The sequence below is a fragment of the Pteronotus mesoamericanus genome, unplaced genomic scaffold, assembly GCF_021234165.1.
Source record: "Pteronotus mesoamericanus isolate MK-2021 breed Mesoamerican mustached bat unplaced genomic scaffold, CSHL_Meso_final scaffold_21, whole genome shotgun sequence".
Taxonomy (NCBI): Eukaryota; Metazoa; Chordata; class Mammalia; order Chiroptera; family Mormoopidae; genus Pteronotus; species Pteronotus mesoamericanus.
The window spans coordinates 2,979,151-2,991,986 of NW_026555310.1; positions in this window are offsets into that span (position 1 = coordinate 2,979,151).

Consider the following 12,836-nt stretch of genomic DNA (forward strand, 5'->3'; position numbering starts at 1 on the left):
ACACCAGGTCTCATGCCAGAGACCTGTGAGTGCTCCTACCTTTTATAGGGCAGACAACAGGCCTCCCTACAACATGAAAGACAGGAGAAAGTTATTAATGCCATTTATGAGCGTGAGAATCACCCCCAGGGGAAAATTGAGAAGGAAAGCTGAAACTTGCCACCTTTAATAGCATATCAAGGAGACCCTGAATCCCAAGAAACCTGTCCCCTGCATGTTCAACCCCACAGGCCTAGACATATCTATTCAGCCTTAATTCCCCTCCAGTACTATGAGTAGACCTCAGATCATTATCCCACATAGGCAAGTGGAGGCCGGGGCCAGCTCATTCCTGAAACTTGAAGGGTCCCATGTCTTACTAAGGCCCCCAGCCACATTTCCAGGCAGATCACATGTCCCCCTTCTAAGGCGTCAAGGATGCCTGGCTCATCCTTCCAGGGTGAGTGCATAGGGAGTGAGCCTCTTCAAGCTTTCCCTGTTATTGCTCTGAACTGCAGTCGATCTTATAGTAGAGTCATTGCAGTTGGTACTGCTCCCTCGATTCAGAAATCATGTCTTATCTACTTTTACATCCCGTGTGACATACCAGCAGATATTAGGTCCTCAGGACTACATGCAGGAGGGAGCAGCCAATAGCCAGAGAAGCTCTTCATCCACTCTACAACTGTTAGCTGACCCTCCACCATGTGCCCGAAGTAGGAGCCAGTCTGGAGGAGGTGACTTCATTCATGGGGAAGCGCTGAGGTCCCACCAAAACAAGGTACTAATTTAGATGCTGAGGGAAATCAAGCTCAAGGAAGCTGGGTCTCATGGGCAGACCAGACAGGGGCAGGAAGGACCCTGGCAAGAGAGGGAAAAGAGAACTGATCGGGTAGAAGGAATGCTCTTGGTTTCTGAGGAGCCACTCACTCATGGCAGTGGAGGGTCACAAAGAGGGGAGACCTAAAGCAAGTCCTAGAGGATGGTGAGATTTGGCAGAGAGAATGGAGGCAAGGATGCCAGCCTGACAACCAGAGAAATTACCCAGCTCTTGAGATGCCTTGCAAAACCAAGGTTCTTCCACCTTCATCTTACAGGATGCCTCCCTATTACACCCAAGGAGAGCAGGAAGGAAATGCAACCCAAGCCGGGGGGTGGGGGGGCCCCTGCCTTCTTCAAAGAGTATATTTGCAGCCACAACTATGATCATGCCAATGCCCCCAGCTCCCCAGGCCCTTGAGTAAAGCTGTCATTGCAGAGGATCTCTGTGCACCAAGACAAGAACAAGAAAGAACATTCCAGAATGCGCCCTCTGCAGGAAATGGACTTGCGGCGGGCGGGGCGGGGGGGGGGCGGGGGGAGCGGGCGGGGAGCCCATAAGAAAAGAGCCAAATGAAACAAGAGAGAAGGGGGAGTTTTTCTGGTCTCTCTCCTCTCCCTCTCCTTTTCTGTCTGTGTATGTGTGTGTCTCTCTTCCTCTATCTCACACACATGCACACACATCAAACACACTCCATGTGGGGAATGCATGGATGGATCCAGAGGAAACGGGTGCTGCCCCGGGAGCATGGGTCTGAGATGAGGGCCTTGTTTCTGCATCGAGGACGAGCTCCAAGGATGAGCCAAGTCAAGGGGGTAGGCTAGGGAGACACCCTGTAAACTGAATTCCTGTGGAGACAGCTTACTCCAGTCCTTTGTTCTTGCAGCCTCACAGCTGCTCAGCACTGGCTGGCCACAGAAGCACAGCTCGGTGTGCCAGAAGGTGAGGGAGCTCCTCCATGGTAAGCACACCGAAGAAGGCCAGCAAAATAGAAACTGAATTCAAAACTGATGCTCTAGATGGGACCTGCCTCACACTGGTCTCCATTTGTTTCTCTCTTTCATGCAACAAGTGTTTATTGAGTACCCACTATGTGCCAGGCATCATTTTAGCTTGGGATGCATCAGTGAACAAATAAAGATATATACTTTTGTGGGAGGTATCAACAATAAACTTAAATGAATATATTGTATGTTAAATGGTGATAAGTGTTATCGAAAGAAGAGAGAGAAAAGGATATGGAAACCCAGGAAACCTAGGGATAAGGCGAGGTCCACCTATATGTAACAGGTGGTCCAAGTGGGCTGCGCCACTGAGAAAGTGGCACTGAACAAAGAGTTCTGCGAAGGCAAGGGGATAAGTGGTGTGGGCAGAAGGAAGAGCCAGGACAAAAGCCCAAGGCAGGAACAGGCCTGGTGTGTTCCCACCAGGAGCAAGGAAGCCCCTGTGGTTTGAATAGCAGGAGCAAGATTTCTGTGTGCAGCAAGTTTGGGAGATAAGGGAGGGAGCCAGCAGGCCAGGTGAGGATTTCCGCTCCCACTGAATGCAGTGGGGAGCTCCAGGGAGCTCTGTGCAGAGGACGGACATGATCAGACAGGCTAAATGATAACGCTGATATGATGGCTGCCCAGAAAACAGAGTGTAAGGCAATGGTGAAAGGAAAGGGAAGGATCAGGAAAGCCTTGAAGTAATCCCAGGGAGATAACAGAGGTTCATGCCAAGACAGAAGCCCTGGGCTGTGTGAGAAGAGACTGGCTTTGGAGGAAATTCAAAGAAAGATTTGAAAACGGATTTCTTGACAGACTGAATTTGAGATGTGAGAAAAGGGGAGGAGTCAAGGATGCCTCTACACTTTCACGTGGGTTAAACTTGTCTCCACAGCAGGATAAAACAGTGGTGCAGTGAGAAAAATGCCAAGGTGGGCTCCCCAAATGCTTGTCCTGACTCTACTGACTGCAACGTAGCGCAAGGCGCCGGCCCAGTGTTCGCAGCGGTACGTGCGAGGGTTGAACCAGATGACCCACAACATTTCCTAGGGAAGCTATGAGTCTGTTTTTCCTTGGAAATCCTTTAGTCCATCATTCTACTGAGCCCATACTGAACACGATGGATGGACGGATGGATGGATGGATGGATGGATGGATGGATGGATGGATGGGTGGATGGATGGCTACATATCACTTAATTAATTCTCAGCACCACACATGGGTCTACTAAACTTCTTTTAATCTCTTTTACTGGGAGTCTTGGTGCATCCATTGTGCCAAATCAGCCAGGGAGGTGTGACTGTGTAAGAACAGTTTTCTTTTGTTTTGACTGCCCCCTGTACCAATCTCCTTGTAGAAGAACACCCTATGGAGTTGGCATCATTCTTGGAAGGCTCTCTGCTGAGAGTCAGTTAGTTGGGTGTGGGTGGGGCCTGGAAGGGACATAGGGAGAACTAGAGAGTGATGAGAAATATTAGGGTCAACTTTGATCTGCAATAAATTACCTGGTTGTCAGTTTCTTGCCATTATTGTGCAATATGCTTAGTTACCTCCTACGTTACATGTTTCTGTCTACACAGACTCAGCCTGAAGCAGGGCTGGCCAGGCTCTGACTGCACTTTCCCTCGTGTGCCCTGACCCTCCTGAAATGACCTGCTCCAGGCTTGTCCTCCATACATCACGTGACCGTTTTATCATTTCCAAAAATATTTTCTCCCCAGGTGTGACAATCAGGAGATCACCATCTCTCCAACCTCAGGACCTGCTTTGGTTCCCCAAGGACATACATTTCTGACAGTCATGCCCATCGTTTCTATACAGCCTTTCAATTCCCCTGGAATGTGATATTACCAGAGCCCAGGCCTTCAGACCACTGAAGAACTATGGCCTCATCTTCACCCTGACCTCTAGCTCTTACCTTATGACCACCTCCTGCTTTTCCAAGTGGCTTCTTGGACTTCTGACTGATATTACCAACATTATGGGATGTCTTCCCAAAATAAAAATCCTGAAGGGAGGATCCCAGCTTCCATATTCTGCTGTGCTCAGCTTCTGAAAGAGAGGTGGCAGTCCCTGGCCAGATTCCTCATCTGGAAAGCCACCAGGACTGAAGCGTGGGAGCCCCTGTCAACAGAGGGCAGAGCTGCCAGTGAACCTTGTTCATCCCCTGGGGAGGCAGCCCTGCCCTGTATTCCTCTTGGCAGCAAGCCTTTCCTGAGCACCTGACTATGTCTGGCAAGGGTATTATAGCCACACAAGCTGGTGCTCTGTGGCTTAGGGCAGCACAGTAGCCACTGAATACCCACTCTTCCCTCCTCACCCATGAGTCCTTGGCCTGGCCTCATCCACTCATCCATTCAATCAACAATTACTTACCAAGTGTCCGGGTGTCACACATTGCACTAGATGCTAAAGACATCAAAAGGGGCAAAAACCAGTCTCTGTCCTCAAGTGGCTCACAGCCTACTGGTCCTGATGGAGAAAATCAATCAGCTACAGTGTGATAACAGACATGTGCAGAGATACCTGACTCTGTTAAAAAGAAATGGGCCCTGAGCCCAGTCGTGAATTCCCAAACGCAGGGGATAGAATGCATGAAGGTATGGAGGCATGTGCAAGAATGACCCATTCAGGGTCAGAGCAGCCACTTGAGCATGGCGGGAGCACAGGATATTTTCTGAAAAGTGACAAGAAGTGAGATCAGAAACATAGACAGGGCCAAGGCGCGAGGACTTGCATGAGCCTTCCAAGAGTGTGGGCTTTGTCCCATCAGCAGTAGAGAATTTTCCTCTAATAGTGACATACAGAGGTGGGTGGGTTGGGATGGATGATGATGAATGAATGGATAGGTGAGTGAGAGGAAAATGATTGGCTGTATGATCAGATCAACTATGTAGTGGAATGAAGAGTAGATTGTGGGAACATAATAAAAGGCAGAAAATCCAGTTAGTAAGCTATTGCATGAATGAAATGTGAAATCGCATGGGCCTGAGCTAAGACAGTGTTGGAGAAATGGAGAAGAAATGAAAAGAACCACAAGGTTCTTTTCATTAGAAAGGTTTATCAATGTATTAGATGTGGGGAGAGTGGAAAAGAGTCAAGATGAGGATTCTCAGGTTGGCAGCTAGTCCCCCCAAGTTCTAAGAGATCTACACATTGGAGACCCTGCCACCATCCCTCATGGTCACGTGCCCCAAAGACGGTCTGGGAGGAAAGCTGAGCTGGAAGGGTCACCGTCTGGCAAGTGTCCAGCAGCATGGAGGGCAAGAGACGGCCAAACGTCACAAGGCAGCACCGATGTTGGAGGACTTCATGGGAATCAACTCCCAAACACAGGGCTTGAGGGGCCACCACCCGCCTCTAGAGGCAGCCACGGAACCTGCTGCCCCAGCAGCTGCCACTTAGGCAGAGCCCTGTTTGGCAGTGCCTCCCTTGATGGCACGTGAGTTGAAAAATCTCAAAAAAAGAAGGAGGTGGAAGTGTATGATGAAAGACCACCGTCCCCCCACAATTCACCTGAGCCATTACAATAGCAACAGGCTAGCCAGCTGTGGGGAGGTGACTTAAGGGTGGAGAGAGAAGAGGTTTGAGAGGAGATTAAAACTGAAATTTTACAATGAGGTTAGAACTTCTTAAATTCTGGCATGAGATGATTCTAATAATCAGGAGTGGCTGCAAATTATAGAACGCAGCCAAGAGGTAACTTGGCTGTGTAGTAAACTACGCTGAAACTTAGCAACTTTAAAAACCAGCATTTGTTTCACTCAGGAGTCTGCGGTCTGGGCAGCGCTCGGCAGGGACAGCTCCTGTTTCTACCTCGAGGAGCTCCTGCTCTCTTGGGCAGCACCCAACAGTGCACGGCATCCAGAGGAGTGCCCTCCTCAGCCTTCTGCTGCCCAGACCACACGGGGAAGAGTGGCCACTCTGAGCCTCCTCACTGCTTCCGGAGGGACCCTGCTGGCCAAGGCAGCACCCAGCAGGCATCGAGTGTGCCCCGGGCCCCGAGACCCAGCTCTGTGAGGAGCCCTGAAAAGAGGGGAGTTTGGTGTCTGTCTTAGGTGGGGAGGGGGAAGGGTAGAGGGAACATGTAAGCCAGCTGTACCCACAGGTGCCAAGTGAGGTTGCTGGGGGATAGGCTTGAGGTCGTGCGGTGTCAAGGAGGTGGAGGACAGCCAATGGGCTGAAGGTGCAGAGGACTCGGCTTTGGGCCTCTACATAAGGAGCACTTCCGGGACTGTCAACCTGGTCCATGAAACAGGAGACAGCTAGCTGCCCGGAAGTTGCCATGGGACACAGTGCCCTCCAGAGCTCCCCCACTCCAAACTCTCAGAAGGCTTGCCAAAGAAGAAGGAATTTCAGGAGACAAACAGGAAGAAAACTTGGCCCTGAAACATTTGTAATTACCCCTTTCCTGTCTTATTCCAGGAGCTCACCCAGTTGCATCACACCCATGTGACGTGCAACCCATTTCGCAGAGCAAAGCCCTAGGCTCTGTAGCTCAAAGAAGCCTGTGGGGCTGTGTGAGTCACTGCTCTGCTGTCCAGGTCCCTTAGAAAAGACTCTCTTGGCATGCCACACTGCTCCCACTAGAGGGCCCCCTAGCCTGGCTGCAGAAGTCACCAACTGCCATCATGGGGGGGAAAGCCCTCTTCCTCCAGGAAGCCTTCTCAGGTTGATTGACACAAAGTGTGGATTCCCTGGCTCTACCCAGCCTGGATTTTTCACTCTCCCAACAGCTTCTCTCCAAGTGCTGAGCACCCCATGGTGTACCCTCCCTGGAGATCCCGCAGCCACCACCCCAACATGTTAACCTCCTAACAGATCTTTGTACCAGACTTTCTTCTTTTGGTCCATCCTATGACTTCACAGCGTCACCTCCCTAAAAATCTGCTTCCAAGACACATCTACCCATCAAAGTCTCCACAGATGTCTAAAGACTCCGCAGCTAGTCCTCTAGGTCATCTCCCAGTCCTTCCCACTCTCTTCACTTTATGCTCAGTTTTTCTTTGGGGCCTCCCGAGCAGAGAGCTGCACCCGTCAGTCTCCAGCCCTTAGCACAGCATCCTCGTCAGCCCACAGAAGCCCCTTCTCTGTTTCATTTATCTGTTCCTTTTATTTCCCTCCCTCCTCTCATTCTCCTCACCAAAGATACCCACTATAACACATGATGTCATCCCAAATATGTGCTCATTACTGTGCCATAAGTAGCAGTGCTTTGGGGCTGTGTATGTTTTAATTAGATAAATGGTATGGTTTTGACATTTTTTAACCCAACACATGTTGTCTGTACTTACATCGACTTTGTTGTTTCTAGTTTCCATAATATACATTTATCATCTCATCTCTGTCCAGTCTATGGTCTCCTAGGTTGCCTCTAACTTCCTTCTGCTACACAGAATGCCATGATGAACTGTCCTGTCCTTGCAAGAGAACTGCTCTCAGATGTGGGGTTGGACTTCTCTCAGGAGCAGGGTTGGGGGTCACAGGGTTTACACATGCCTAAATTCACCGCATAATGCTATGCTGCTTTCCATCACGCCTGCACCAGCCCACATTCCCACCCCACCCTCCCACGCATGAGGGTTCCCATCTTCCCAACTCTCTGTCATTCTGATGGTAGAAAGATATCCCATGGTTCCAGGCTGCATCTTAGGGTAGCGAGAGTCATTCTCTTTCCATGCACATGTTAGCTGTTTAGTCTTTTCCTTTGGGGAACTGTGCAGGCTCTGACTAGCATTCCACTGGGGTCCCAGTCTTGCATTTGTTGTTTTGTAGGAGTTATTTACATATTGTAGATATTAAGCTTTCTTGAGGCTATCGACTGTCAACTTATTCTTTATAGTCTTTCATTGAACTACAATTCTTAATTTCGACATGGTCATGTCAATCAATTTTTTACCTTGTGGCTTTGATTTTTAAGATTTACTTAAGAACTCTCTCCCCACCCCTGAGTTACAAGGGTGCTCTCCTACATATTCCTCTGTTTGCTTTACAGTTTTATCTTCCATGTCCAGGCCTTTCATCCATCGGAGACCTCCCAGGGTACACGGTACAAAGTGGAGTCCAGCTCTAACTCCCCATACTAATCTCTCCAGCTGAATAAATGGTCCTTCCTTTGTTGCCATCTTTACCAAATACCAAATTTATCTTACAGTATATGGCCTGTTTTGAGCTCTTTATTCTGCCTCAGTGGCCATTTACCCATTATTGCACAAGTACCATATTTTTCTTTTACTATGGCCCTCTAACTCTCAGACATTCTCTTTGCTTTCCTTTTTCACAACTGTCTTGACTCTAAATGGGTGTTATTCTTTCATATAAATTTTAGATTGATTTTATCAAGTCCTTCAAAAGAAACACAGCAGAACAGAAACAGACATTTTTTTACAAATGACTTGGCAAAGTGGCAGTTGTGACCTGCTTACAGGTATTTAAAAAAAACCCTTTTGATTTAGAGCTCTTTAAAACTAAGTTAACCCCAAATCCTTTTATTGGCTAAAAATAATAAAGCTAATAAAAGATCTTACAATAAAAAAGAAATCCAGCAAAATTTTTATTGGTTTCCATTGTACTTATAAATTAATTTAGTGGGAATTTGTGTCTTTAGACTATTAGCTCAAATTACTAGTGAATATAATAAATTCCACTTAATCACTTTTTCTTGTATGTCTTTTCCTAAGAGTCTTACTTTGCTCCCCAGTAAAGATCTTGTGAATACTTTGTTGTTACATTGTAAATACTTCATTATTTTTTATCACTCTTAAGAATGGTATCTTTATTTTTCTATTTATTTTTGCAGTGGTTATCACTGCTATAGAAAAACACTTGATTTTTGTAAGCCGACTTTGTAACTAACACTTAACTTGTCCCATTATTGTTAGAGTTTATTGGTTTATTTTGTTGAGTTTTCTATGTAGCTGATCCTATTGTCTGCAAACAATACCAGTTTTATCTCTTCTAGTATTTACATACATTTCCAGGGATTCCAGTTTGTCAAGCATGACTTTGAGAGCAGGCATCTTGGTCTTGCTCCCAGTCTTCATTGGACTGTGCCCCAAGTTCACCCTTTAGGTATGATACCCTTTACACTCCACCAGAGCTCATCCGCTGCCCTTTGAATATTCTTGTACTTTCTACTCTTCTCCACCTGGCATTGCCTCCACCCTTCAGACTCTCCCAAGCCCTTTCCATCCTTCAAAGCCTAGCTCAACTCTGACCTTTCCCACAAAGCCTCCCTTGACTGTACCAGCTCACACTGAGCTCCAGCTCAAGCTCCTGAGATGAGACACACTCTGTCAGTCAACAGACAATCAGTCATGAACTGCCTTGAAAAAAATACTGACCTACAATTTCATTGGTGCCTATTTACAAATCTACCCAATTAAGCAGTCAGCTCCTTGAGGACAGGGATGTGTTAAACTCGCCCTTATCCCTGGCAATACACAGTACCTGTTGAATAAACAGGTGGAAAGTATGTGAAGGGACCATGTTTTATTAGCTCCAGCACATAGGCCTCCGTGTGTTGTAAGTTCAAGGCCAGAAGGCAGAACTGCAGATCGCAAGTTGGAGAATTATGGCAAGCAAGGCCCAGGAGGTGCCTGTCCGGGTAGGAGGTGGGTTCCTTCTCAGCCTTCCATGGGCTTTCATCTACACCACCTCATGACATCTCATAGAGGCCCTGGGGCCAGTGGCCTACTCCTCCTCTCACAGGTGAGGAAACAAGGCCCACAGAGATAACTAACTTGTCACATAGCCAGGAGGGTCGGAAGTAGATTTGCATTCACATTCTCTGACTCCCAAATCCTACTACTTCACTGCATGGCCTCCCCACAGAAATGCCATTCCTACAACCAGATAGGTGACAGACAGGCACATCCTGGACTAGGACTGTCCCCTTGGACCCAGCAGTTCCACCTCCAGGAATTCATTTTAAAGAAATTAGTGGAGATTTACATGAAAATATATTGACAAAAGTTTATCACAGAGTTGTTTATCATAAACCCATCAGAAAGGGACAAAACATGAAAAGGCCCATGAAAAGTAAGGCAAAAAGAAAAGACAAAAGTCAGAGCATCAGTGGATCAGAAACCAGGTGAGCAAACAGGCAAGAGGCCATCAGAGGAGCACAGAGTTATGAACAAGGCCAGGTGGGGAGGGTCGCGATTCCAGGGAAAAAGGCAGGACTCAGAGGCAAGTCAGCGCTGAAGGCCATCTCAGCAGGCTGGGTGAAGGGCAGGCGAAAGGCACAGGCTTCAGCAATGGAACCAACCTGGGGCTCGCCCAAAGCCTTACAAGCCCATATGGTGAGGACAGGAACCCATCGCAGCCAGTTGCTCAGGTGGAAGGGACAGCCTGGCAGAATAGGCTGCTGCTGTCCCTTTGTCAGCTTCCTGTCAAAATCTGTTTTCAAGGTGTCCACCCGGTCTGTAATTCCCTTTGTTCTGGGCCATTTACAAATAGGTGCTTTAATTAAAGCCTTCAGAGGTGTTGATAATTGCCTTGTAAAAGCTGTTGCGCTGTTTTGTGCTCGTGCAATGATGGCATCTCACAGCCCGTGCACACTGTCTCTTTGCAAGGTCCTGCTGGCTGCGTGTAAGAAGGACCAGTGACCTTGTTAGTAGGGGTAAGGGTAGAGGGGGCACCTCCCACCACCTGGTACTCCATTACGCCTCCCAACAGCCCAGGAAGGCATGGGTTCCATTCATATTTCACAGGTAAGGAAACTAGAGAAATGTAAGTTGTCCCAGGTCCCACAGCTACTAAGTGGCAGAGCTAGGCTTCAAACCTGCCATCATCTTCAACCAGGACAGGGGCCTGGACACACTCATGGTTCCCCCTGATCCAAGGAGGTAGGTGTGTCTACACAGAGACCCTCAGTGAAGGGTCCAACTCAATAATCCAGCTCACTGGGCAAAGACGTGAGTTGTTCAGAGGACAGAGGAACAATGACAAGCACAGTGACAGAAAATGTTTCATGAAGAATTCACCGCCTTGCATCATCCTTCAGCCTTTTATCAAGAAATAAATCATTGGATACAGGTTGAGAACCTTCTAGGTGCTCATGAGTTCCAACGTGGATTGAGACAAGAAGAGAGAAAGATTTGGTTCTCTCTTAAATGCCTGGCAGACATATGACCCAAGAAAGGCACATCATGTAGGTACCCACCAGCCACTTCTCCTACAGAAGTGCTCCAAAAATCCCACCAGCCACTCAGCTGGAATCAGCCACCCTCCAGCACCCCCCGCCTCCTCGTGTGTTCCTCACACCAGAAGCCCCTAGCCCACAGCCCACACCCACAGAGTTCCCACTCCAGAAACAAGAGTCTATGCAAATCTATCCACAGGGCCCAAGAGCACAACTGTTCATGCCCTTTTTTTAGAATCCACCCAGAGGTTGCTCCACTCCCTGGCAGATCTCCATGGCACCATCACCCACCTCCCAGAAGAGAGGCTTCCTCCCTCACTCTGTGATATAACTGGCCACTCACCCTGAGAGGAAGTAGGGAGGCCCTGATGAGGCCCTAAGAGGATTCATGAAGGGCTATTTTTAGCCCAGGCTGGGTCAGCATTTGGTCATGGTTGGTCAGGAAACAGGTCCATCAGAGGAGTCATCCTTGGGTTCAAAGACGGGCAAGAGCCATGAGCTTGGAAGAGTTTATGGGCTCAGATACTCGGGTTAGGGGAACCTCCTGGATTGATCTCACTGTCCACCCATCAAAGCCATCACTGTCCTAACCCAAATGAATGAAGGGACAAATTAAGGGAGTTTGACTGAGGGACAGCCATGTCAACTTCCACCTCCTCTTACCCTATGAGTCCTGTGAGGGAAGGAAGTGATGCCATTTTAGGACCCTGTTGACCTCCCTCACCTCTTCTCCAGCACTTTTCACCCTTCCTGGTGAGGGCGTACACACCAGTATTCATTGCTCAACTTCCCCGCTGGGAACCCAAAGGACTCCCAACACCCACAACAGACCCCAAAGCAGCCTGGGCACGGCAGGGTTCCCTCCACCTGTCACTTGTTCCCCTTCCCTATTGGCCAAATGTTGGAACCCCATGTGCATGCCACCCTCTCCTACCTCCAAACACTTCAGGTCTCTGCTGGATTCCCAGAATCCAGCAAGTGTCTCCTGAATAGTTAAAACTCAAGAAGAATTTACTAAATAAACAAGAAAATAACTTACTACACAGTCTAGTCTCCAAATCAGAGTTGGGCTACTTTCTTGTCTCCTCCGAACCCTATCCCCCAACCTCACCCCAGTCCTCCTTAAACCCACCTCCAAGAAGCCTTCCCTGATTAAGCCCTGTAACTCTGGGGTAGTCCACACTCCCACTCCTAGCCCTATTCCAGCAGCAAAAAAAGCCCAGAACTCTGAAGAATGGCCCTGGTTTTCTTCTGAACTCTGACTCAGTGTCTCCCATGTCCCAGATGGTATCCTATGGCTTCTATTTTCTGAGAGACCATGCTCCCTCCCAAATCTCTACCCCTATCCCTATCCCTGGCTGGTCTCTAGGCAGGAACAGATTAGGAGAGGCTCATATTGACAGTGAAGAAAGGGATATTCTTTATTCCTGGGACAGGCCAAACACTCCAGCTGAGGCCAAGTCAGAGGGCTGGAGCCCGTAGCACAGCTGTGCCCCTTCCAGAAAGGGTTTGGACAGCAGGCTCCATGCCAGTTCACTGCACCCACTCCCTACATCGGAGCATGGAATCCAACTGATGCTTCCAGGAGCCCTTCTCTCTTTTTCCACTTCTCCACATCCTCCTGGGCAGGGAGAGGCCATGAGGAAGCTTATAAAGGGCTTTGAAGATGAAACAGGCCTGTGGCTGGGGATTGTTGACACAGCTACACTGAAGAGGCAAGCAGGGTTGGCTCTTAAGAGCTCAGGGTGATGCCAAGCCAATAAAATGCAGCTATTGTCTCTTTGCTGTCCCTTTTAATGCCAGCTGCCCCAGTGCATAAAAGGCCTGCCACAGCCCAGAGAGCACAGGCATTTGGCTCCATCCTCTGCCAGCTTCTCCACTCTTTAGACATCTCTCATTCTCCAGC